The sequence below is a fragment of the Callorhinus ursinus genome, unplaced genomic scaffold (genome assembly GCF_003265705.2).
Source record: "Callorhinus ursinus isolate GAN/ISIS: 27379988/994484 unplaced genomic scaffold, GSC_fseal_2.0 scaffold48, whole genome shotgun sequence".
Lineage (NCBI taxonomy): Eukaryota > Metazoa > Chordata > Mammalia > Carnivora > Otariidae > Callorhinus > Callorhinus ursinus.
In genome coordinates, this window is record NW_027397110.1 from 5,817,630 (window position 1) to 5,843,923 (window position 26,294).

The following is a 26,294-nucleotide window of genomic DNA, read 5'->3' on the forward strand; positions in this document are numbered from 1 at the left end:
GGCTCCCTGCCAAGCAGGGAGCCCGACATGGGGCTCGATCCCAGGACCCTGGGATCATGACCTGAGCCGAAGGCAGCCGCCTAACCGACTGAGCCACCCAGGCGCCCCTCCACTGGCTGTATTTTGAAAGGTGTCATAGGCTGTTCAGAAGCAGCGAGTTGAAAGAGAAGAAATGGTGTTTCTGTAGAGCATTCATTTTGCACTATGTAAAATTGTGAAAGATCTTCACATTTTGTTGACTTTGTGATATCAAATGAAGATCAGTTGTTGAGGTAAATTAGAGCAGATGGTGGTTTTTATGCTTGTGATAATTGTCAGAAGGCTTTTTCCTCTCATTCTTGTCTTTTAGTTCTTTTATTTATTTTTTTTATTTTTTGTTCTTTTAAATATTGAAGGTGCAACATAGAAAATAGAATTTTCTGAATAAAGAACTCTTTTTTGTTTTACCTTCCACAGGCCTGAGGTTTTTTAATGTACCTTAGAAGGAGTAGCTGCCACCTACTAGCTGCCTACTTTGTCCCAGGCTTCAGAAGAGGCAAGAGGAGCATCGCATTGCCTCTGTCTACCTCTGAGGTTCCTAGTTTGAATGCAAGGACACTTGAAGGTAGTGAGATCGTGTGCCTAGTCCAAGGTCGTTCAGGTTGTCAATAGAACAGTGGCTCTGAAGCCCACATTGACCACACGTGCCTGCTTCTTTTTCACTAATGTTTCTCTGTTAGGATTGTATTAGTCAGATCCACTTAAATATTTTATAAGATATTTTCTGGGTTTTTACTGTTTCTTTAACAAGACTTTTAATGATTGCATAATCCTGTGGATGTAATGAGATTAAACCATTTCCCTACTGCTGGCTCTTTTAGGTAATTTCCAACTTTTTTTGCTATTGTAGATGAATTTGTAGTTTACAGTTTTATTTTCCTTTTTTCATTTGTGTGATTAGTTCCTGGGAATAAGTTATCAGAAATAGAAATCCTGGATTAAAGGATATGAGCATCTTAGAGTATTTTGAATGCCGCCTCTGTTCTTTGTGGGTTTATTTTTCTGATCTTTATGGGTGAAAGTATTGAGGGGATTCTTTCTCTTTAAGATGCCTTGGCCTCTGGGACTTCCAAGTATCTGTGAGATAAGACACTTTCGTGAGGTTTTCTCAAATGAGTCACATTTCCTTTCTAGGTTTCTGGATATCATTTTACTTGACTTAGATGCTTTCCTTTCATAAGCAAGAAACAGTCTTTGAAAAAGTCTTTATACTGTATTTATAATCACCCGAGCTAGTGTTCTGCATTCTCAAGGTTGTAAATGTGGTTGCCTTCCTTCATCAGCCCAGTGGTCCTGATACTCGGAACCACAGCATCTCTTCGAACTTGTTCTTTTCTTTTCCTCATTTACAGTGTGCATATTGGGAAGGACTCTGCCAGATTGTTGCTGCCAGGGTCATTGGTACAGCAGGACAGCCTGGGGATCAAGTGATCCTGCAGATTTTACCTTGTGTAGCTTCTAGATGCCGCTCTCACAGATGTTCCTGGCTCCGTTAATTGGTAGAGACCAACATCTCAGAGAATGTTCTGGGAGGTTTATAATGTTGATGTGCTTACTCTCCTTGTTTTTGTGTTTGTTTTTCTGTTGGGAAGTTGCTGTGTCCTTCCCTGCCCTTCACAGCTTGCCTTCACCATGGGCTGGCTGGCTGGCTGGCTTTTTCATCGTCCACTGTCCCTTTTGTATCCACCCTCAGATTGAGCAGAATCCTGTTTTCCTGGTGGCTCCTTTTCCAGGGTCTGCAAAAGAAAACATGAGGGATGAGGAGGGGCTCAGGTGGGGAGGAGTGCTAGGCCTCAGGGCCTGAGCTCTCGCCCTCCAGTCCCCCTTGGACTCCCGCTGTGCCTCCATCACATCCTCCCATCTCCCCCATCTCCGGGTGGCCAGGGCTTGCTTCCCTTTAGTTCTCTGGCCCCTGGGGGACAAAAACTCTTTTCTTGGTTCCTCTTATCCTAGCTAAGAAAGGCTGACGTCCACAACAAAACAAAAGACCTTACTACACGCTAAGGTAGAAATAAGAGGAAATGATCACAAACAACACAGAGTGTTGCCTCTCAGACACAAGTGGGTTTTTGCTGCGGGCACTGCATGGCTAGCCTAACCTCCTTGGCTGGGCTTGGTGCTGCCTCGATTCCTGCTGCCCCTCCCCACTCGTGTTTATTCTGTCAGTAAACCCACATTTTAGACTCCTGCTTTGCTCTGTGCTTGGCCTTCTGTGGGTTTGTATCACAAGTATGGAAATTGTACTTTGCCCTGGTTTCCACAGATGCGAAAGTGTGCCTAGTTTGGCTGTTGCCTAGCAACTGGCTGAGCCTTTGGTTTTGTGTGTGGTGAAGGCTCTGGCAGGGGCTGGAAGGCTCGGGCATCGTTGTAACTTCTTAGCCAAGCTGAATGGTTACTACCAAGCCTCAGAGGCACACGCTCTTCGCTTCCCTTTGTCTTTTCCACACTTCCTGTTCTATTTCCCGAGAAATGTCTGCTCAGCTGCCCTGATGGGGTGCATGGCATGGCATGGGGCTACTTAATTTCAGGACAGGCTCTTTGGTAACTGACCTTGAGGCATGATTCCTTAGCAGTCTTTGACATAAACTTTATTCAGGGTTCAATAGGGTGCAGGTTGTTGCCCCACCTGAACTGGTTTTTTTACTTCATCATTATCCTCATGATGTTTAAAAATTTAATATTTATGGAGGCTTATTTGGTGGCAGGTGCCCTACTTTTCAGTGCATGATTACATTTATCCTTATGACAGCTTTGTTTTGCAGGTGGGAAGCTGGGCTTCAGTTACGGGGCAGGCGTCATAGGTAGGCTGGGGGTGTGTGTGTGTTCCATCAGTGAGCAGCTTGGGGTTGTGGAATTCAGCAAGCTAGCCCTGAGGGCATCATCAGAAATGCCAACAGAAAATTAAGTGTGCCCATTTTGTCCTGGACACCTCCCTTTTCTGATTGGTTCCCTTAGCAGTCAGAAATGTAATCTTTGCCTGACTGTCACATTAAATTGCCTTGCTCAAGGATGGAAACATGAGTGGAGCCTGCTTTCAGGCCCCTACATGGTAGACAGTGTAGACACTTGAAGTTACCAAATATATATGTATTTACTGTTAGCAAAATTGCATAATCTCTCATCCTTGGTCCCAAACAGTTGCCTTGTGAGTGGCATTTGAAATGCACATTATTTAGTATTTGACTTATGGAGGAGGAGATTTGTGGTGCCTGGGTGGCTCAGATGGTTAAGTGTCTGCCTTTGGCTCAGGTCATGATCTCAGGGTCCTGGGATGGAGCCCTGAGTCGGGGCTCCCGGCTCAGCCGGGAGTCTGCCTCTCTCTCCCCCTCTGCCTCTCTTCCTGCTCATGCGCATGCGCGCTTGCTCTCCGTATCTCTGTCTCAAATGAATAAATAAAATCGTAAAAAAAAAAGGCGATTTATGTGCACACTGGTTTTTTCCACATCAGACAGTTGTTTTCTTATTTTAACTTTTAAGGCACTGCCCAATGGACAGAGTAGGTTGCTTGTAAAGTTTGTATCCTCTGTACTGGGCGGAATGGAAAGGCATCTGTGGTCTTGCCTCAGCCCCTGACATAACAGAATCATTATTCTGACTGGAAGTTTGCAAGCTGCCATCCTCTTGGCATCAACAGCTGCTAGGTCTTTAAATATTTACATTTAATAACTTCATAGCTCTGCTTCCTTCTCAGGCTTGCCACAACTTCATGCCAAACACAGAACTGCACCTTTAGAGTTATTTTGAAACACGACTACATGCCAGGGTTAAGTTTCTCTGCAGCCAACTCACATTGTGGAGGAACGGTCGGATGGGGTTCCGCTTCGTGCTAACTCAACATTGCAGTGTCCAGTTATTCTTCCTGGTTAGTTGGGTCTGGAGCAGCCCCGAGTCTGGGAGAGGGAAGTCATCCCTTTGTCTGTGTGCCCAAGGGACGACTGTTGGAAGTCAAGTCCTGAGGGAGTCGGGGAGGCATTCTGAAAAGTTTCCAGTCTAAAGGGGTGAGGCAGAGTTGGAGGAGTTTAGATTTGAAGTCCAATAAGATGGTGGTTGGGGAAGTGGCGGGAGTGGGCGGGGTGGTTGAAGAGAGAATATGTAGGATTTTTGAGTCTGGGGGAAGCAGCTGTATGGCTTCTTATCCTGGCTGGGAGGCTGTGGCTGGGGGTGGGGGGCAGATGCTCAGGGGCTGCAGTGGACCCACAAACCTTGTCCTAGACTGGGCACATGGGACTCCTCCCTGGGGCCCACTTCCAATGTGATTCTCCCTACAGGGTGAGGAATCTGAAAGGCCGAGGGTTGTGCCTACCTGGAACCTGTGCCTCCCCTCCCAGACCTTGTGTGGAGACAGAGACCCTGGAATTCCCCCTAGCCCACTTGTAAGAACTGTGTAGGCCTCTTCCCTGGCTGGGTCCACCTGAAGGAGGATTGTGCCTCCGTGTACCCACACTTAAACCTGAGGGGTGACCACATGGTAGTATATGCGTGGAAGGAGCTTGGGTGTGCAGGCTAGAGTGTTCCCATGATCCCATGTGGGGATCTTGTGGTACAGGGCACTGCTCTGGATTCATTGTATATTTGGTTTCTTGAAGTAACAGAGTCCATGCTTACTTATTGAGTGTGTTTGGCCTTGCCATCTTTGCTGCTCATGGCACCCTGCAGAGCTTGGAGGGGTCCCTCCCTATTTGATAGCTGGGGTTTGGGGAGGTGTTGTCCCGTTCTCAGCTCTTCTTACCACTAAACCAGCCACACATGGTGAGGATCACTTGTACTGCTCCCATTTTATCTAAAGTCTTCTAGGGTTTGGCTAATTGAGATCTTTTGGATTTTGTTAACATTCTGGTACAATAGCAGAAGATTCCAGTCGATATCGTGGTCTTTTTTAGAGCTCTTATATTTCCACTTTAGCTCAATGGACTTTAGCCTGGAAGATTCCCCAGTGAACAGTTTTCCTTGCAGCAAAACACAGATACTCTGGCTTTGGGGTAAATAGCTCTTCTAGAAACAAGGCATTTCACTTCTTCGGCAGCACTCTAGGAACGTTTTGGGGCACATGCTTCTTGTGTCTTCTTGTCCTCCAGGAGCGGAGGACACATTGTCTTGGGTCACTGCCACGGTTGCAGTGTCCCACCGTACACATGATCTTCCCCAGTGCTGCTGGAGCTGGGGTGATTTCCCTCCAGGAGCAGTTGCCAGGTTGGAGATGGAGATGAGCCAGGGAACTGTCTGAGAATTGTGCAGCCTTTAGTATCCCTAGCCCAGTGGGTCACAAAAGCTGGTCTGAAATGGTGTTGTCACCAACGTGAGAAAAAGAAGGACTGTGTTGTTTTTATATGTTAAGATTAGCAATTACCTTTTCTTGGGAAGGCCTCCCTTTTAGTATAAAATTGTGGCCATTCTGTCTTACAGTTTTAAAATGTCCTTTTCATGTTGGTGAAAAGAACTGGTAGTTTTTAAAGAGTATTCTTACTTGACAAAATCAAAAGTAAGCAGTTTATGTTATTCTCCCAAATTTTAATTTTTTAAATTTTAAGTAGGTTCCACATCCAACATGGGGCTTGAACTCATGACCCGGAGATCAAGAGTCGCATTCTCTACCCACTGACCCAGCCAGGTATCCCTACTCCTCCCAAATCTAAATAGTTTTATTGAGTATAATTAAAAAGCAATAAGTTGCATGTGTTTAAAGTTTACAATATCATAAATTTTGACATATGAATACACCCGTTAAACCATCACCACGATCAAGATGATGAACCTATCCATCACCCCCAAAAGTTTTTCTGAGCTATTTTAGTCCTTTCTGCCTGCCCCTTGCCACTCCTGGGCGCCTGCTGGTCTGCTTTCCGTCCTTGTACACTAGTTTGTATTTCCTAGAATTTTACAGAAATGGAATCCTACAATATGTACTTGCTTAAGTCTGGTTTCTTTTTTTTTTTTTTTAAAGATTTTTTTTTAAATTTATTTATTCATGAGAGACAGAGAGAGAGAGAGAGAGAGAGAGAGAGAGAGAGAGAGAAGCAGAGGGAGAAGCAGGCTCCCAAGGAGCAGGGAGCCTGATGCGGGACTCGATCCCAGGACCCCGGGATCATGACCCGAGCCGAAGGCAGACGCTTAACCATCTGAGCCACCCAGGCGCCCTAAGTCTGGTTTCTTTCAGCAAAATTATTTTGAGATTCACCCATGTTGTGGCATCTATCAGTATTTCATTCTTTTTTAATCTAGTGTGTGGTTTTGCCACAGTTTGTTCACTCATTCACCTGCTGATGGACATTAGGGCTGTTCGTGATTTGGGTCTATTACAAGTAGAGTTTCAGTGAACATTTGTGTACAAGTCTTTGTATATCCATAAGCTTTCATTTCTCTTGGGTAAATACTAGAGTGGAATGGCTGGATGGTATGGTAATGTTTAACTTAACTTTTTAAGACAATGCCAAGCTGTTTTGTGTTTCTAAAGTGCTATACCATGTCAGACTCGCACCAGCAGTGTGTGGGAGTTCCAGTTCTTGAGTGTCCTCACCAACACTTGCTATGGTCTGTCTTTAATTGTTGCCATTCTGGTAGGTCTGTAGTGGTGTCTCATTGTGGTTTTAATTTGCACTTCCCTAATGACTAATGATATTGACCATCTTTTCATGTGCTTGTTTGGTGTTTGTATACCTTCCTTGGTGAAGTAGCTCTTCAGATCATTTGCCCATTTAAAAAGTTGGTTTGCTTATTTTATTACTTTTTAGATTTCTTTATTCTGGATACAAGTCCTTTATCAAATATGTGATTTGAAAATGTTTTCTCCCTGTGTGTAGCTTGTCTTTTCATTCTCTTAACAGTGTCTTTTGAAGAGCAGAAGTTGAAACAATTTGATGAAGTCTGTTCTACGGTTTGTATCTTTTTGGTTGGTGTCATAGTTAACATCTTTGCCTAATCCAGGGTCACACATATTTTCTTATATTTTCTGTAGTTTTATAGTTTCAGGGTTTAATTTTGTTCTGTGATCCACCTAGAGTTATTTTTTGTGTATGGTTTATATTTTCACATGTGAATAGATATCCAGTTGTTTCAGCACTATTTTTTGAAAAGTCCCCCAAATTTTTGGGGAAAATTTTTAGTTAGTGAAATCCAGAGGTCTGGGAATTGTGGTTCTAGGCACACAGATCTCCTCCCTTTTGTGACTGTTTATAGTTCTTCTCACCCTCTCACAGCCTTGCTTTTTCTTCATTTCACTTGTGACTTAAGCCCCTTGACAGCAGAGCCCTCTCACGGGGGGTTGGGTGTGAGAGGGACTGGGAGAAGTGTGCTGCGGGGGGTGGGGGGGGTGGGGGGTGGGGTCTCCTGTGGTCTCCTCCTCTGTTCTGGGTTTTCCAGAGCCCTGGGCACAGAGCCTTGAAGGACTTCCTGGTGGGTAGGTTCCGGGCAGTGTCTCATGTGTAGAGGTGATTGTGGAGGCCTGCCGGCTATAAAATGATGAGGGGACAGTAAAGCCTCTGTGCCTGGGTGGATGAGGTGGGGCCCAGCCTAGAGATGTGGGAAGGCGAATGGGGCCATTCACCATCTGCGTGGGCTGGCAACGATGTGAGCTGCCTCAGACTGAGGGCCCTCTCGGCCCAGCTTTATGACTGTGTGTGCAAGGGCTGGGGTGCTCTTTTTTCTTTTCCATTCAGTCCCAAAGGGGTCCGAGCAGCCTTCTCCTTTGTACTGATATGCAGCAGCTTCACAAGCGGCCAGAAAGTCTTCTTTGTCTGCATTTTGACCTGTGTGCGGCTATCTTGTGTACTGCTGGTACTTCTGGAGCTACTGGTACTAGCACTGCTTATGCCATCACCAGCACCCAAGAGCAATGGAGCGAAATCTTGGGCTCTGGGTCCTTTGTGTGCATTACCCATGTAATCCTTACAACAGCCCTCTGGGGGGCTACGGCCCATTTTACAGATGAGGAAAGAGGCACAGAGCAGGTGACCAGATGTAAGAGGTCTTTGGGCCATGCTTATCAGTACGTTACTGAATGTTGGAGGAGGGATTTGGTTTAACATTTTTCATTAACTCTTTTCAACCAAAATAGGAAGGGTGATTTATGTTGTTCTTCTGAGTCTTCATTACCTATCAGCAGTGGGAGCAGTTGGGCTGCTGTTTGGCCAGATTAAAATTCTTTTAGTGGCTCCCTGTTGCCATCACAATAAAGTCCAAGCTTGTGATCTGGCCCCTGCTGGCCCTTTCAGCCTATCCCTTGCCACACTGAATTTCGTGTGTTTCTCCCTTTCCACAGATCCTGTTACCTCTGCTGCAAATGCCCTTTCTTCCGTCTTTGCCTGCTGAACTCCTACTCATCCTTCAAAACTCAGCACTCACTACTTTTACAGCCCCCCATCCCAATCCTGGTCCTGCAGAGTACAAGGCCCTTACCTGTCCCAGTGCATCTCATATATGGTATGATTGACTGACTGACTGCCGGCTGGTCTGCTGGGCCAGGAGCTCGGTGAGGTGGAGGCAGGCTCTGCCTTTTATATTGGAATCCACAGTTCTTTGGTCTGTGCTGGCATGTAATCGCCAGGTAGACATTTGTGGGATGAACGAGTGTGGCGTGAGTAATATGTGGACCCTCAGTTTTCAGGGTTGCCTTTAATGGGGGAAGTTACATGGACCGACTGCAGAAATTAGGTATATTTAGAAAGCATCACTCAGTGATTCCTTTAAATCCTGAGGCAGGCTTACATAGATTTTTTTTTTCCTCTTTGAGAATAAGTTTTTTTTTAATTTTTAAAAAATATTTTATTTTTTTATTTGACAGAGAGAGACACAGTGAGAGAGGGAACACAAGCAGGGAGAGTGGGAGAGGGAGAAGCAGGCTTCCCGCTGAGCAGGGAGCTAGACGTGGGACTCGATCCCATGAGCCGAAGGCAGACCCTTACCGACTGAGCTATCAGTCGCCCCCAGAATAAGTTTTCTGTTGCATTAAACATACTATTTCTTTGACTGTCTTTTTTTTTTTTTTTTAAGATTTTATTTATTTAATAGAGAGAGACAGAGAGAGAGGGAACACAAGCAGGGGGAGTGGGAGAGGGAGAAGCAGGCTTCCCGCGGAGCAGGGAGCCCGATGAGGGGCTCGATCCCAGGACCCCGGGATCATGACCTGAGCCGAAGGCAGTTGCTTAACCAACTGAGCCACCCAGGCGCCCCTCTTTGACTGTCTTTTAGATCATGGATTTAAATTTGTGCATTTTTTTTCCAAATGTGTGTAATGGCATGATTTTTATGGCAAGCTCAATAAATAATTTGAATTTTTGAAAATGTTTCTTTGGAGCTGTGGAGCCAACATGAATTAAGTGTAGTGTGGTGTCTCTTTTTGAAAGAGAAGGAAGTTTGATGAGAAACATTAACTGTGTTAGTACAGAGAGCTATTTAGAAATGTTTTGCTGCATTTCGGTGTAGTCCACATGCCACGACTACGTGAGTTTACTCCTGAACTGCTGCCATCCTAGGAGCAGTTAGACTTCTGGCCAGTGGGCCCTGAGGCTGGACTCGTAGGGGTTGGTGAGATAGGAACCTTTGAATTAAGTTTTCAGTTCATTGCAGAATGTATTTTCCCCTTGAGTTACTAGGAGGCAGGATTCCTCAAACTCATTTGTCTACTTTTTTATTTTGGGGGTGGGCAGTGGACGGAGGTAAGGGAACTAGAAGGTTAGGTTATATCTTTATGAAAATGAGTTCAAGTTTTATTTGGCTGTAGTCCACTCCTGTTCTTGGCACGTGCCTGACTTTTTTTTTTTTTTTTAAGATTTTATTTATTTATTTGACAGGGAGAGACAAAGCAAGAGAGGGAACACAAGCTGGGGAGAGTGGGAGAGGGAGAAGCAGGCTTCCTGCTGAGCAGGGAGCCCGATGCGGGGCTCGATTCCAGGACCCTGGGATCATGACCTGAGCCGAAGGCAGTCGCTTAACGACTGAGCCACCCAGGCGCCCCAACGTGCCTGACTTCTGAACATGGCACCGGGGGCGGGGGGGTGGTTATCTGTTGTTCCTGAACTCAGAGTAGGTGGTCTTGAACCATATGGTGGGTGGCCAGGGAGGTCCGTGAGGGGAAAGCTGGCTGTATTTAGGGGTATTGTCTAGGGGCTTGAGATAGCATCTTTCTCTGTGGAGAGCTAGCCCGCCCCTATGATACCAGTAGTAGTCGTGGTGCAGCACCTACCACGTGGCAGGTACTTCACCTGCATTCCATTCAACTCTCACTTAGTGCTTCAAGGCCAATACTGTTACCTCCTTTTTACATATAAAAGAAACAGAGCTCCAGAGAGGAAAAGGTATGGGTTCGTGGTCCTGTAGCTAGTGAAGCGCAGAGCCGGGATTGAAAGCCAGTCTGTCTTGGTCTTTCACCTATGCTGGGGGCTTGGTAGATGTGCCACACTCTTGAGCTCCTTGGCATAGACCCCTCTGGGTCTGTAGTGAGGATAGCTGGGGATATGGGCACGTGGCCTCTGCTCACACATAGTTCCACATTGGGGTGTCAGTGGTGATACGTGTCCTGTGTTCATCTGATGCTGTGAAGTACATGGCTCTGACCTGGTCTGTGGGGGCTGAGGCAGGGGTAGACTTGCCGACACTCCCCAGCCATGGGGCCTTCATGAACGTGTGGTGTGAATGGGCAGTTGAGGTGCAGGATCTGAGATGCCATGGGAGTGGGAGCGAGTGGCCTTGCGGGGTAGCACGGCAGAAAGGGGGACTGGGTGCCAAGGTCGCTCTTTTCCAGTTCGTTGAGCTGCATTGATGCTGCCCTTGATTTATACTTGTGGATATTTCAGCTAGGTGGCCACTGCTTTTTCCTAAATAGCTGGGATGTCTGCCAGGCTTGCTGACCACTTCTGTGGCTGAGCTTTGTGGCTTACAACAGCGGCATCGTTTTGCTTAGTTTGGATCGCTTTTCCTTTTCCATTGGGCAAGTTCTCTTTTGCTAGCTATTATTTCCTTCTTCTAAATCTCCCGGTGGAGCTCCTGGTCTTCTTTTCATGTCTCTCTTTTGTCAGATACTTATTTTTCTGTATTAATTCTGGGAAAAGGGAAATTGGCTTGGGGTGGCTTGATCAAGATTACAGAGCAAGATAATCATTGATTTTGAAATGACAGCCCCAACCTCCTGGCTCTGGACATTTGCAGTGAGCCAGACCCCAAGGCTCAGTCAAGATGACCTCGATGTGTCCTTTGCGCTGGTCTTGCAGTCTTGGAGACAGGCAGTCAGCAGCTCTCTATGTACCCTTAGTGGACAGGTCAGTCCTGCGTTCCTGTGGCGAGGTGGGGCATGGTGGGGATGGGGGTAGGGGTGAGGGTGGGGGTGGAATTGCTTCAAGTGGAGATAGGGCTGTGGAGCCTGGGGCGGGAATCTGGGTTTGCTCAGTGAATCTAGGGTGGGGGTAGGGTGGTGGCACTTCCCAGATTACAAGGGTTTTGTTTTTTTTTCCCCCCAATTTGACTCTTCCTCCAGAATATGATGTGGTGCAGAGGCAGACACAGGTTAAAATCAGCTGAAGCTAAATGGCAGGGGTGTCGGGGTGTGTGTGTGTTTCATTGTGCTCATTTGTTTATGTTTGCGAGTGTTTCAAAACCAGGTGGACCCTTCTGAGGGGTTGGCTGAGGGCTGGTGGATGGTGTGCCTGGTTGGGGGTGCTGGTTAGTAAAGGGGGACCCTGATGAGCCCCAGAACTGGGTCTGGATGTGGTCAGGGTTGGGAGAGGAGACCAAGAGTTAGCACCGTGGAGCCTCCAAATGCACCCATCTTCAGGCCCTAATGGGTGGAGTGTGGAGCCCATAGAAGTAGCTCTGGGGGTGAGCCTCCTGTTCTGAGAGGTGTGCTGCTGAAAGAGGAGAGGGCTTCTCTCTGGTCATGTTGTTCCCACGCACTTCCTGATTTCATTATTTATAGGAAGTAGCCGGCTTTCCTGATTTTTGATTACTTTAACAAACCAACATATATCCATTTTTAGGATTTGATTTAGAATAAGGAAAATGAAGTATTGGCCCCACTTCTGTTTTCCAACTACAGCCCCCCCCCCTGCTTTTTTTGGGCAAGCTGTTGCCTCTTTTGGAGTAGGCCGTCATAACCACTTGGCTTCACACTCTCATCATCATTAACTTGGTGGCATTGTTGATGTGCCAAGGGGAGAAGACCTGTGTCTCTGTAACGGAGAGGTGTTCAGCCTTTCCCCAGGTTGTAACAGTCAAATTAGGCCACATTTTTGCAACCTCTTGGCACAGGTGAGATAAGAGACATTTAATTTCCATTTCCTTCTCGTTAACTTTGCTCCTTATTCCCGGATGCCCTGAAGCACTGAGTAAAGGGAGTGGTTTTTCCACTTGGAGCCATCTTTGCATCGGGTGGAGCTACCCAGCTGTCCCGGGTCAGCCATCTTGCTTTTGTCCCTGGCGGGTGAGTTCTCCCTGCATCCCCAGATTCAGTTTGGGGAGATGGCCTCGCGCAAGTTGGGAGCAGAGTTTTCTTAGGCAAACATTGACATTACAGTACCTTCAGGGAAGCCTGGGGCTTTTCTTTCAGATTGGAAATTGTTCTGAATTAGGTACTTTTATTAATTTGTCCTGGTCTTTTTAAACAAATTACATAGCTGTTCTGTTTTCATTGGTGGCAGGAAGAATGTTTTTAATGCTTTGCTAAGTGCTGTGCCCCACAGGCTGTGCATGCCTCCTCCAGCCGAGTCTTCTAGTTTATTTCCCGTGAGGCAGCACTGTCCCTAGTATTTGACATGACACCTGACCAGTGGTCACTTGGCATTTGTGTCATGAGACTGGGACAGGCCACCAGTCAGCTAACTGAAGAGGCTGGATAAAGCAGGAATCATACAAAACAATACATAATGTAGGCGTTTTATTTTTAACTAAAAAAAACAGTGTATCTCATGTGCCAATCTTTTACTGACCTTTTCTTTTACTTTGAATCTGTGGATCAGAATTATCCCTTGTTTTCTTGCATAGACCACACCCATAATCTGTTGTCTTCGTATTCAGGTTTTGCTTGAAGAGGATTGAGAACGAATACGATGGGTGAAGCAACTCGAGTTGCTAAATTCTAGATTTTTACAAATTTTCACCCAGTCCTTTATACTTGTGTTACCTGTCTCACCCACACCTGTAATTTATTTAGGGTTTCTAATTTTCATGGAAACAACTGTGCAGTTATTTCACGGGTTTATATAGTTAAGTGTGTGTGCATACATGTACTCATGACTATATATGTATATCCATATATAAATACTTATTTTTACACATATTTATTTATAGGTATAATTGGCATAAATAGGTTTGGGATGTTAACTTTAAAGATTAAAAACTCCCAGTTATTTTACCAACAAAAGATGGGTTTATTCAGGAATAAGAGAGTTGCAATTCGGGACAAACGAGCTTTGGCAAAATCATAGGCAAGTCCAGGAATGAAGGAAAGGTAAGCTTTTTTTTAAGGAGAAAGGGGTAAACTGGGAAGGTTGTTACAAACTAGAAGTCCACTGAAGTAACGTGGGAGTTGGAAGTATGGTGGTTTTTCATTGGCTGAGCCCTTGACTGAGGGATAAGGAAAGCATCTCTTCCTCCCACTGGAGTAGTAGAGTAGTATTCGTACAAGGTCAAATCTGTGCAAGGTCAAGTCCATCTCTGAGAGGTAGGGCTTGGGAAGTCCCCCTGCCAAAACTTCCCAGCTCCATTTTAGTGAGCTATCTCGTTAATAATTTTCACAGGGACAAACACTTGTTTAGCACATTGGGCAGCATATGGGTCTCTTTGCCAGGTGCAGTTGATATGCCAAGGGGGTCCTTTAGTAAATTAGATAGGGATTCTGCTCCCAGGAAGCTTCTAGCCTAGTGGGGTCCATGTCTGTATTTCAGTGACTTAAACACAAGTTAAAAAGTGGCAGATGCAGGGGCACCTGGGTGGCTCAGTCGGTTAAGCGTCTGCCTTCGGCCCAAGTCATGATCCCAGGGTCCTGGGATCGAGCCCTGCATCGGGCTCCCTGCCCAGTGGAGAGCCTGCTTCTCCCTCTCCCTCTGCTGCCTCTCTGCCTGCTTGTGCGCGCTCTCTCTCTTTGTCCCAAAAAAAAAAAAAAAAAAAAGTGGCAGATGCATTCTGAGAAAGGTGTACTCTCAGCAGGAAGGGATCAGAGATTTCATGGAGAAGTAGGTATTTGACCTGGGCTAATCATTTCTTTCTGTATTTAGTTGAATATTTTTCTCTAAATAGAGATTTAAACAGATGTAACTATCATTGGGTCTTGGGAAGTGGTCAGAAAATCTAAAGTAGTTTTGAAGTTTCTGTGTCTCAAACCTTTGTAAAGGGGCACAGGCTGTTTCTCCTAAGTGACAAAACTTTGTAACACCTCTGTGCTGTGCTTTGGGGAATTGGTCAAGAGGTACCCTGTTCCTTTCAGTCAGGAAACAATGTATACCAGTCACGGTTGGTTCAGTGGTCCTAAGCTAACCTCACAGACGGAAAAGGAGCCAGGGGGAGGGTTGATTGTCTCCAAGGGGCAGAGGGATTTCCCAAAGCTCAGTTGGAATGCTGTTGCCAGAAGGAGACGTGGGTGCTGGGCAAGGAGCTGCCTGTTTGGAAATGCATTGTGGGGTGCCCCGTGAAATGGGATAATACATTAACCAAGCGCCAGGATGCAAAGACACTTTCGTGTGTGTCTCACATGAGTTCACCCGAACTTCTATAGGCTAAAAAGTATAGCACATCATCCATAGGAACTCAAGAAATACTGTAATATGTAGGAGTTCAAGACATGTTTCCAGACTGCCTCACAAAACTTACTGTTGGTAGGAGAGGTGAAGGCTTCTTGATTGCCCCCTTTGTGGGTGGGTGAATTCAAGTGAGGAGAAACAGAGTCATCTGGATGCAGAGAGCCCAGCTTTGCAGTCATCAGCCTGATAGAAGGTGGACTCTTGGCTCTGCCACCAACCTGATGCGGACCTTATGCCCTTCTTTTGTTGTGTGTCAACGAAAGCTGTTGTAATATTCTTTATTAGATTTCTCAAAGTTACCGGTTATGCCTTTGTTACTCTATGTTCATGCCAAGTGCAACAAGAAGATGTAAACATATGGAGATGGTAGTAAACTTCCAGTCCCAACACTGTTGAGATAAACCAGCACTGATCTGGTGCAGCAGAGCCTTTCACAACTTTCTCTAGGCTCTCACAGGCATCAGTGCATGTTTTAATAAAAGTGAGAACATACTGTAGGCACCACTCAGCAACTGGCTCTTCTCACTTCCCTTAGTTTACTCTGAGAACAAATATCTAACAGAGTGCGCTGTGTGTTGTAGGTGTTTATTGTTGAATGAGTGAGTACTGCTCTCTGGATGTCTCCACCTGTCAGTGATGTTTGGTAGTTAGGCCAGATTGAATTGCTTCAGCTTTTTTGTAGGATATAATTACACCAACAGTGTGTGAGTTGTGTGCCTTTGCTGGGCATTCCCAGTGGCACTAGACATTGTGTTTTGCTAATCTGATGGGTGAAAATAGTATCCCATTGTTATATTTTCCTGAGTACTGGTGAGGCTGAGCAACATTACACATATTTATTAGCCATTTGTATTTCTTCTGGGAGTTCTTTATCTATATTTTCCATTTTTTTTCTTTTATTGGATTTTCTTTACAGTTTTTAGGAGCTCTTGTATATTGGGCTATAAATCCTTTGTTGTATGTATTGCAAATATGTCCCTCTGGCTATTGTTTCTATAATTTGTTTTTATTTTGTTTAGATGTCTTTTCTTATAAAGTTTAAAGATTTTTTATGTAGTCATATATGTCTGTCTCTTTATAGTGGTTAGATTTCCTGTTCCTTTAATGGTCTAGAGAAGACTATAGACCAGTTTCCTGCGTGTGTGTGTGTGCGCGCGCACACATGTATATTTATATTTACGTGCAACATTTCTAAGTATATTTCTAAATTTATTTCTAAATAGAACAGTTATTTGAATATAGTGGTGTATTAAAAGATTACAGAGGGGAGCTGGGCAGGGGGATAGTGAAATAAAGGGGATGTGTGGTACACTTATTGTGATGAGCACTGAGAAATGTATAGAATTGTTAAATCATTGTATTGTGCACCTGAAACTGATTTAATAGTGTATGTTATACTTGAATTAAAAAAAAAAGATTTACTCTCCACGACCAAGTAAGGTTTGTTCCAAAGTACAGGGATATCCTAACAGGAGGTATGTCAGCTGGAGAAAACTCTGACTCGGGGCTTAAGAGTATGGCATGTTCCAGGGGCGCCTGGGTGGCTCAGATGGTTAAGCGTCTGCCTTCAGCTCAGATCATGATCCCAGGGTCCTGGGATTGAGTTCCGCATCGGGCTCCCTGCTAGGCGGGGAGCCTGTTTCTCCTCTGCCTTTGCCTCTCTCTCTGACTCTCATGAATAAATAAAAACATTAAAAAAAAAAAAAAAGCATGGCGTGTTCCAGTCCTGATGTCTGCTCACTCTCTGACTTTGGCTGAATTATTTAAATGTCCTGAACTTCAGTGTCATCTGTAAAATTAGCAGGACAAGAATAGTACCATCATAGAGGTTTGATGTAAGGACTGAACGTGGGATAATATATGCAAAGTGATTAGAGTAGGGCTTGGTGCATAGTATAAGTGCTCATTTAAAGTTAGGCTTAATAATTCAGTACATAACATTAAAAAGAAAACCTATGTTGACTATATCAGCAGATGTTTAAAAGGCATATAATAAAAACCAGCAGCTAATCCTAATAAAAATCTAAGTAAGATGGTCATAGAAGGAATCTACATAAATACGGAAGTATTTTCCGGAACCCAACAGCAAGCACGTTAAGTCGTCATTCCATTAAGCTCCAGCTTGACAGGGAGGCGTGCACGCATCACTGTTCCTCCACATCTGTGAACCCCCAGATGATCCTGTGGTTGTGACAGGCTCATGGCGAAGGGGCCAGAGGAGTGGCTTTGGCAGTGTCTGCCCAGTCTGAGCTGATCCTGCCCCTCTCTTCTGTCTGGAGCTTGTGCCCACCTGTCCCTGAGGACTTCCTACGGGCCTTTCCCCACCAGGTGTGGCTCCTGGCCTCACCCTGCAGGAACCAGGAACGAATTCCTGGGGTTGGGCGAGGAAGAGGATTGTTACTGTAACAAGCCAGCTCCCCAGGGCCCAGGGAGCAGTAGTAGGGCAAGTACTGGGAACCAGGTGTGGCATCTAGAGTGCTGAGGGCCAGCTGCAGGCATGGGTAGCCTGGCAGGTACCCATGGTTCTGTTCCTCTTTCTGTGAGGAATCAGCCCAGCCATCATTTCCAACCTCTCCCTTCTTCCACATGCCACATAAGTGGACCAGTGTTCTTGAAATGGGGTGGGGGGTGGGGGGGAGAAGGCCTGAATGCTCTGAACTCTGGAGGGCTTCAGGTCAGAGTGCAGCTCCTAGACTGGCCGGGAAGGCCTTTAGGGGTTGGGGGGTTTGGGGTCTCAGCATTTGGCTTTGGCCTGATATTTGTTGGACACCTGTGTTTCTCTCCTGTGTCTGTCTTATGGCACTTGTCTGGTCTACCTCTAGTTTTGAAATGTGTTATTAGACAATTTAAAGTTCATGTAAAGCAACAGGTGATGGGGCGCTTGGGTGGCTCAGTTGGTTGGGCAACTGCCTTCGGCTCAGGTCATGATCCTGGAGTCCCGGGATCGAGTCCCTGCTCAGCAGGGAGTCTGCTTCTCCCTCTGACTCTCCTCCCTCTCATGCTCTCTGTCTCTCATTCTCTCTCTCAAATAAATAAATAAAATCTTTAAAAAAAAAATTTAAAACAACAGGTGATGGATGTGTAAGTTTTGAAGCATAATAATAAAGACCTTGAAGCCAGCCTCCCAGCTTGGGAATTTAACCATCCTGCACCACAGGAAAGCTCCTAGGAGGCATTTCCTGCCAGTGGGTAAAGGTGTTCCGGGATATTTTATCATTCCCTCATTACCTTGCTTTTTTATTTTATTTTATTTATTTATTTATTTTTTTAAAAGATTTTATTTATTTATTTGAGAGAGAGAGAATGAGAGATAGAGAGCACGAGAGGGAAGAGAGTCAGAGGGAGAAGCAGACTCCCTGCTGAGCAGGGAGCCCGATGCGGGACTCGATCCCAGGACTCCAGGATCATGACCTGAGCCGAAGGCAGTCGCTTAACCAACTGAGCCACCCAGGCGCCCCTACCTTGCTTTTTTAAAAAAAGAATAGTGAGGCGCCTGGGTGGCTCGTTGGTTAAGCATTCAGCTCTTGATTTTGGCTCAGGTCATGATCTCAGGGTCCTGGGATTGAGCCTCGTGGTGGGCTCTGCGCTCAGTGCGGAGTCTTCTTTTTTTTTTTTTAAAGATTTTATTTATTTATTTGAGAGAGAGAGAGAATGAGAGATAGAGAGCATGAGAAGGAAGAGGGTCAGAGGGAGAAGCAGACTCCCTGCTGAGCAGGGAGCCCGATGTGGGACTCGATCCCGGGACTCCAGGATCATGACCTGAGCCGAAGGCAGTCGCTTAACCAACTGAGCCACCCAGGCGCCCAGTGCGGAGTCTTCTTGAGGATTCTGTCTTCCTCTGCCCCTCCCCCTGCTTGCATTTTCTCCCTCTCTCTTTCAAATCTTAAAAACAAACCAAAACAAACAAAAAAATTAAAGGGGCCCCTGGGTGGCTCAGTTGGTTAAGTGTCTGCCTTCAGCTTGGGTCATGATCCCAGGGTCCTGGGATCGAGCCCCACAACGGCCTCCCTGCTCAGCAGGAAGCCTCCTTCTCCCTCTCCCTCTGCCTGCCACTGCCCCGCTAGTGCACACTCTTTCTCTCTCTGTGTGTCAAATGAATGAAAAAAAATCTTTTTTCTTTTTTTTTTTTTAAAAGATTTTATTTATTTATTTGACAGAGACACAGTGAAAGAGGGAACACAAGCAGGGAGAGTGGGAGAGGAAGAAGCAGGCTCCCCGCTGAGCAGGGAACCCCATGCGGGCCTCGATCCTAGGACCCTGGGATCATGACCTGAGCCGAAGGCAGACGCTTAATGACTGAGCCACCCAGCCACCCCGAATAAAAAAAAAATCTTAAATTTTTTTTAAGTTATATATGTATAAATAACATATTCACTTCTTGTTTATGAGCTTTGTAAAAAGGAATCATAAGTAATCTGCATAGTCATTTTTACTGCTGAATAGTATTCCATTGTGTGCATTGTGTTAGTCAGGATTCTCCAGAGAAACAGAACCAATAGAATGTGCGTATCTCTAGAAAGAGAAGGAATTGGCTCACGTGGCTATGCAGACTGACAAGCCCAAATCTATAGTCTGGGCCAGCAGGCCCAAGACCTAGCAGAGACTGTGGTACAGCTCCAGGACCCTCCAAAGGCTGGCAGGTAGAGGATTCCCTCTTATTGGGGGAGGGTTTTTTTGTTTTTTGTTTTATTCTGTTCCTATCTTCAGCTGATTAGATTGTGGCCCTCCTACATTGTGGAAGGCAATCTACTGATTAAAATGCTAATCTTGGGGCATCTGGGTGGCTCAGTTGGTTGTGTCCAACTCTCTCAGGATCATGAGATTGAGCCCTGTCTTGGGCTCTGTGCTCAGCGGGGAGTCTGCTTGTCCCTCTCCCTCTGCTTCTCCCCCTGCTCTTTCTCTCTCTTCCCCCCCCCCAGTAAAAAAATTAAATAAGATAAAATGTTAATCTTACTCAAAAACGCCCTTGCAGAAACACCCGGAGTAGTGTTTGATCAAATACCTGGGCACTTTGTGACCCAATTAAATTGACACGTAAAATTAATCACATGGATAAACATCCTCTCCCAAACTGACTATTGTCACACTTTTTTTTAAAAATTATTTTTTATTTTTATTTAACATTCATTTGAGAGCGAGAGAGCATGCTCATGGGGAGGGACAGAGGAAGAGGGAGAAAGAATCCCAAGCGGACTCCCGTGCTCAGCACAGGACCCTGAGATCATGACCTGAGCCTAAATCAAGAGTCAGATGCTTAATGGACTGAACCACCCAGGGGCCCCTATTGTCATGCTTATTAATTGTACCCATCTAGGAGCTGTCAAATGTTCCTTTCATTCTGGCCTTAATTTACCTCTCCCTGGTTACTGATGAGGATGAGCATCTTTTCATATAGGTGTTAGCAATTCACGGGTTCTCTTTGGTGATACGTCCAATGAGTCTTTTCCTGTACTTTTCTTGGGTTGTCTGTACGTCTGTGGCCGTACTACCCTGAACGCGCCCAAACTCGTCTGTATTTTTCTTGTTGATTTGTGTTGGTTCTTCATACTGCATAGAAGCCAGTTTGTTGGTTCTGTGAGATACAGATATCACCTCCTACCTTGTCCATGTGTTTCTACTGTCATCGTGCTATCTTTTGTTAAACGTTTTTAATTTCAGTGCAGTTCACTATTATTAATCTTCTCTTTAATGATCGGTATTTTTAATGATTTTTTAAAGAAGATTTTATCTATTTATTTGCCAGAGAGAGAGCATGCGTGCACAAGCATGGGGAGCAGCAGGCAGAGGGAGAAGCAGGCTCCCCGCTGAGCAAGGAGCCCGATACGGGGCTCGATCCCAGGACCCTGGGATCATGACCCGAGCTGAAGGCAGATGCTTAACTGACTGAGCCACCCAGATGTCCCTTTTAATGACTTTTTAAAGGAAATCCTGGGGGCACCTGGGTGGCTCAGTCCGTTAAGTGTTGGACTCTTGGTTTCGGTTCAGGTCGTGATCTCGGTCCTGGGATCAAGCCCCACATCGGACTCCAAGCTCAGCATGGAGTCTGCTTTAGATTCTCTCTCTCTTTCTCCCTCTCCCTCTGCCCCTCCTGCTCGTGCTATCTCTTTCTCTCAAATAAATAAAATCTTGAAGAAAAGATAAAGGGAATCCTTCCTTGTCTTGAGGTCATAAAGATATACTTTGTTTTCTTTTAACCACTTTAAAGTTTTGCTTTTCACATTAAGCCTTAGTCTGTCTGAAGTTGATTTTTGTAATTGATTTTTGCATGAAGTAGGAATCCAATTTTATTTTCTTCCGTTTGTATGACTGGTTGAGTCTGTATCACTACTGAGAGGCCCCGCTGTGCCTTGGGACACCACCTCTGTCACAAAGGGGTTTAGAAATATGTGTGGATCCATCCGTTTCTTTGCTTTTTTTTGTTGTTGTTAAATTTTACTTTTCTTTGCACTAAAGTATGCATAATATAAAATTTACCATTTTAACCATTTTAAATTATACAGTTCTGTGGCATTAAGTACATTTACATTGCTGTGCAATCACCACCACAATCCATCTCCAGAACTTTTTCATCTTCCCAACCTGAATCTCTGTCCCCATTAAACAACTCCCCATTCCTCTCTACCTCTTCTAGCCCTGTGGGTCTGTTTCTGGTCTGTACCTGATCAACATATCACTACTAGAGGCGACCCTCCCTTCTTCCATTCTGACTTTTATTTATTTTATTTTAAAGATTTATTTATTTATTTATTTCAGAGAGAGAACAAGTGGGGGAGGCAGAGGGAGATGGAGAGAGAATGTCAAGCAGACTCCATGCTGAGTGTAGAGCCCAACTCAGGGCTGGATCCCAGGACCCCAAGATCGTGACCTGATCCAAAACCAAGAGTCGGATGCTCAACTGACTGAGCCACCCAGGCGTCCCCATTCTGCCTTTTAATAAAAGTATTTTGGTTTTAATTTCCTTATGAGTGAACCACAAGGATGGACAGAGACTCTCTAAGTGGATCTCTGTATCCCTTAAAATTAGCATTTTATGGTGAGCATGTGATGAGAGCTTAACAAGTGCTAATAATTGAGTACTGGTATTGGGTTTTGAATGAGTTAGTAAGTTAAACTCACTCAGGTTCGGACCTGTGAGAGTGATACAAGAGTGTCAGAATAGGAAGAGATACCCCCTTCATAACAGCATGGAGGTTATGGCGGAGTGTAGTAGCCAAGTGGATTTGCTGACTCTCCCTGACCCACCTTCTGGTACAGCCTCCTTGAAGGTCAGCTGGGTCTGCAGAACAGGTATGTTTGCTCCAGATGGCTGCCTTGCATTGGTCTGCAGTGGAGAGAGAAGGAAAAGAGGCCTAATTTCCATTGCTTATGATCTTTTTTTTTCCTTTTTGCTTTGTTCTTGAAGTATAGCTGATGTACAGTGTTATATTAGTTTCAGGTGCACACATAGGGATTTGACAGTTTTACACATTATGCAGCGCTCACCAGGATAAGTGTAGTCACCATCTGTCACCATACAATGTTAATAACAGTATTAAATTGACTGTATTGCCTATGCTGTATTTTTAGGTCTGTGACTTATTTATTTTATAACTGGAAGTTTGTACCTTTTTAAATATTTTTATTTATTTTAGAGAGCATGGCAGGAAAGGGCAGAGGGAGAGGGGGAGAGGGTCTCAAGCCCGCTGCACTGAATGTGGAGCCCATTGAGCCCATCGCGGGGTTCGATCCCAGGACCCTGAGATCATGATCTGAGCCAAAACCAAGAGCAGGATGCTTAACGGACTGAGCCACCCAGGCGCCCCAGAAGTTTGTACCTCTTAATGTCCTTCACCTGTTTTGCCCATCCCTGCACCTACCTCCCTTCTGGCAACCACCAGTTCTCAGAGTCTATGAGTCTATTTCTATTTTTTGTTTTGTTTTTTAGATTCCACATATAAGTGAAATCATACGGTATTTGTCTTTCTCTGACTTATTTCACTTAGCATAATGCTCTCTGGGTCCATCCATGTTCTTTTTTTGTTTTTTTAAAGATTGACTTATTTGCGAGAGAGAATGAGAGATAGCGAGCACGAGAGGGAAGAGGGTCAGAGGGAGAAGCAGACTCCCTGCCGAGCAGGGAGCCCGATGCGGGACTTGATCCCGGGACTCCAGGATCATGACCTGAGCTGAAGGCAGTCGCCTAACCAACTGAGCCACTGAGGCGCCCTCCATCCATATTCTTGCAAATGGCAAAATCTCATTCTTTTTTATGGCTGTGATATTCCTGTGTGTGTGTGTGTGTGTGTGTGTGTGTCTAGATAGAGATACATACATATATCACATCTTTCTTACCTGTTCATGTATTGATGGACACTTGGATTGCTTCCATATCTTGGCTATTGTAAATAATGCTGCAGTAAACATAGGGGTGCATGTATCTTTTTGATTTAGTGTTTTCGTTTTCTTGGGTAAATACCCAGCAGTGGAATTATTGGATCACGTAATATGTCTATTTTTAATATTTGGAGGAACCTTCATACCATTTCCCACAGTGGTTACACCAGTTTACATTCCTACCAACAGTGCATGAGCGTTCCTTTTTCACTGCATCCTCGCCGACACCTGTTTCTTGTTCTTTTGATTTTAGCCCTTCTGACAGGTGTGTGATATCGCACAGTGATTTTTATTTGCATGTCTCTGATGGTTAGTGATGTTGAACATCTTTTCATGTGTCTGTTGGCCATCTGTATGTCTTATTTGGACAAATGTCCTATTCAGTCCTCTGCTCATTTTTAATTTAATTAATTAATTGGTGGTGTTGTGTAAGTTCTTTATTTTGGATATTGACCCCTTTCCAGATCTATCACTTGCAAATATCTTCTTCCATTCAGTAGGTTGCCTTTCTGCTTTGTTAATGGTTTTTGTTTTTTGTTTTTCCCTTGCCATGCAGGAGCTTTTTATTTTGGGGTAGTCCCAATAGTTTATTTTTCCTTTTGTTTCCCTTGCCTGAGGAGACAGATCCATAAATATGATGCTAAGGCTGATAGCCAAAAGTTTACTGCCTATGTTTTCTTTTAGAAGTTCTATGGTTCAGGTCTCATATTTAGGTCTTTAATCCATTTTGAATTTATTTTTATGTATTGTGTAAGAAAGTGGTCCATGTAGCTGTCCAGTTTTCCCGACACCATTTATTGAAGAGACTGTCTTTTCCCCATTGGATATTCTTGCCTCCTTTGTCAAGGATTAACTGACCATATAAGTGTGGGTTTATTTCTGGGCTCTTTATTCTGTTCCATTGATCTGTTTGTTTTTGTGCCGGTTCCATACTGTTTTGATTACCACAGCTTTGCAGTGTATCTTAAAACCTGGGATTGTGATGCCTCCAGCTTTGTTCTTGCTTATGATGTTTTAATGATGATCTCCACCCAGGGGCGCTTGGGTGGCTCAGTTAGTTAAGCGACTGCCTTCGGCTTAGGTCATGATCCCAGGGTCCTAGGATGGAGCCCCGCTTCAAGCTCCCTGCTCTGCAGGAGTCTGCTTCTCCCTCTCCCTCTGCTCTCTCCTCCCTGCCTCTCCCCACCCCCTCCCGCCCTGCTTGTGCTAGCTCTCTCTCTTTCAAGTGAATAAATAAAATCTTTAAAAAAAATGATGATCTCCGCCCAGACAAGAAGCCTGTGTTTGACACTTCCTAGAGTGCCCTCCAGGAAGAGCACTCTACTGTTTTCTCCTGGAGAGGAGTTAGGCATTGTGTTAACAGACCAGGAGAATCGAGAGAAAAACCCTTCCGGGGCGCCTGGGTTGCCCAGTCTGTTAAGCATCTGACTCTTGATTTTGGCTCAGGTCATGATTTCAAGTGATCTCAGGGTCATGAGATCAAGCCCCGCATCCAGCTCTGTGCTGGGCATGAAGCCTGCTTAAAATCCACCCCCCCCCCCATCACCATGCTCGCTCACTTGCTCTCTCTCTCTCTCTCTCAGAAAAAGAAAGGAAAATCCTTCCTCATGGAAATCAGTGGAGAGGTAGATGGAATACAAATAAAATTCATATTCGATTAATAGATGAGTATGTTGCATGTGGTACCTGTCATCTGGTGCTCATGGGAAAGAGCTGTGGGGGGGTGGACAATAAAGGCACTGGCTCCTTGGTGGAATTGGCTTTTTGTTCTCTTATACCTAGGTCTTAGTGGGCCAGATGGAGGGCAACCAGAAGGGGAGTGGATAGAGAGATTTGGAGGCAAGGAGACTTAGATTTTGGGACAAGATGGGCTGTCAGGTATCAGACCAGGTGTTTTGTCTTATTTAATCCTCTCAGCAAGCTGAGAGGTGGGAGGTGCTGGTCCTCTTTTTACAGTTGAGCAACCCACCCCCCTGGGCATCTGGGGTAGGCTGCTATGCCTGGCACTGGTGTGGGGCTTGCCAAACCTGGTGAGCCCGGGCACACGGCCCGAGAGCTTGCCCTTGAAGTCTGAACTATTGAATGTGTAAAGTCCAAGGCGTATTTGGAGAGTTTCTAATTCAATAAAACATTTAAAAAATGAATGGAAAAAGCATATGTGGCCTTTTTCCTCAATGTGAAGTTGAAGAGCGAAGCCTCAGTGGAAGGCTGTCGGTCAGTGGCACTATTGTACAGATTCCTGGTTGCATAATTCAGAGCACTGGGGAAGTTTTGACCTGAGTTTTGCAAGACATTCTTCAATTACTGGATAAATAGAAGTAATGAAGCTGCTCATCAGTGGGAAGCATGGCAGATTCTGTCGTTTTCAAACTGTTGTTTCGGAGAACAAATACAACTTTTTTTTAATTCTCTCTTTTTTTTTTTAAAGGATTGCTTCAAAAAATCACTGCTGGTTTTCTCTCTTTGTCTTTCAGTAATTTTGTTGCAGGGCATTTGGGCAGGAATATTTCACATAAATTCTTCCTTGAGCTGACCTTCAGGTGCAAGACGTTTGCTCAGGTGCCCAGGCAGACAGCTGGCTGCTCTGACTCTAGCCATAGAAGTTTTCTTAAATCCCGTTCAGAATGAATTAAATCTGCACATGTGATTCATACTTTGAAAACCAGGTGTGTGCTTTTATCTCTAGAATTGTGTCCTGTTTCAAACAAAGGAAGGTACTCTTATAAAGAAGCACACTATTTATATTAAGTGCAAAGCTATTTAAAAGCATGGGTGCATTTTCAGTCATTGTGAGGCGGTGGACTCAGTCCTTCCAAGCGTGGTCTCCTGGTCGGAAAGACCAAGGCAGAATCCTGCTGCTTCCAGCCCATCCCCTGTGCAGGGCCACAGCTTCCGATTTCCTAGTGCCGTTTTGATCACGGCTCATCTTTTCTCTAGATACATAAAAAAAAATTTTTTAAAACTGAATTATATGGTGGTATGTAATAACCTCCTCCTTTTATTGGTTTCACTCAGTGAGTTCGCAGACCCTCAGAACTTGCTGCATGAATGAAGAGAGGCGCTGGAGGGGAGAGGTAAGGCAGGGTGGGGTGGGGGAGACCAGGCAGGGCAGTTTTGTGGTTTGGAAGTCACTCTGTCGGCCCAGTTCATTATCGCAGCCAG

At 45.1% G+C, this 26,294-nt stretch overlaps 1 protein-coding gene across 5 annotated transcripts in view; it reads left to right on the forward strand.

The window, feature by feature from the left end:
* Positions 1–26,294, forward strand: part of PACSIN2 (protein kinase C and casein kinase substrate in neurons 2) — a 133,297-nt gene that overhangs the window by 9,841 nt on the left and 97,162 nt on the right. Inside the window, exon 1 of one of the 5 annotated variants that reach the window (XM_073882676.1) lies at positions 489–604. The exons of the other annotated variants lie outside the window; for them this stretch is intronic. The gene's annotated coding sequence lies outside the window, so the exon portion shown is untranslated. Of the gene's footprint in view, positions 1–488; positions 605–26,294 lie in introns of those variants that run through there. 5 annotated transcript variants of the gene reach the window in all.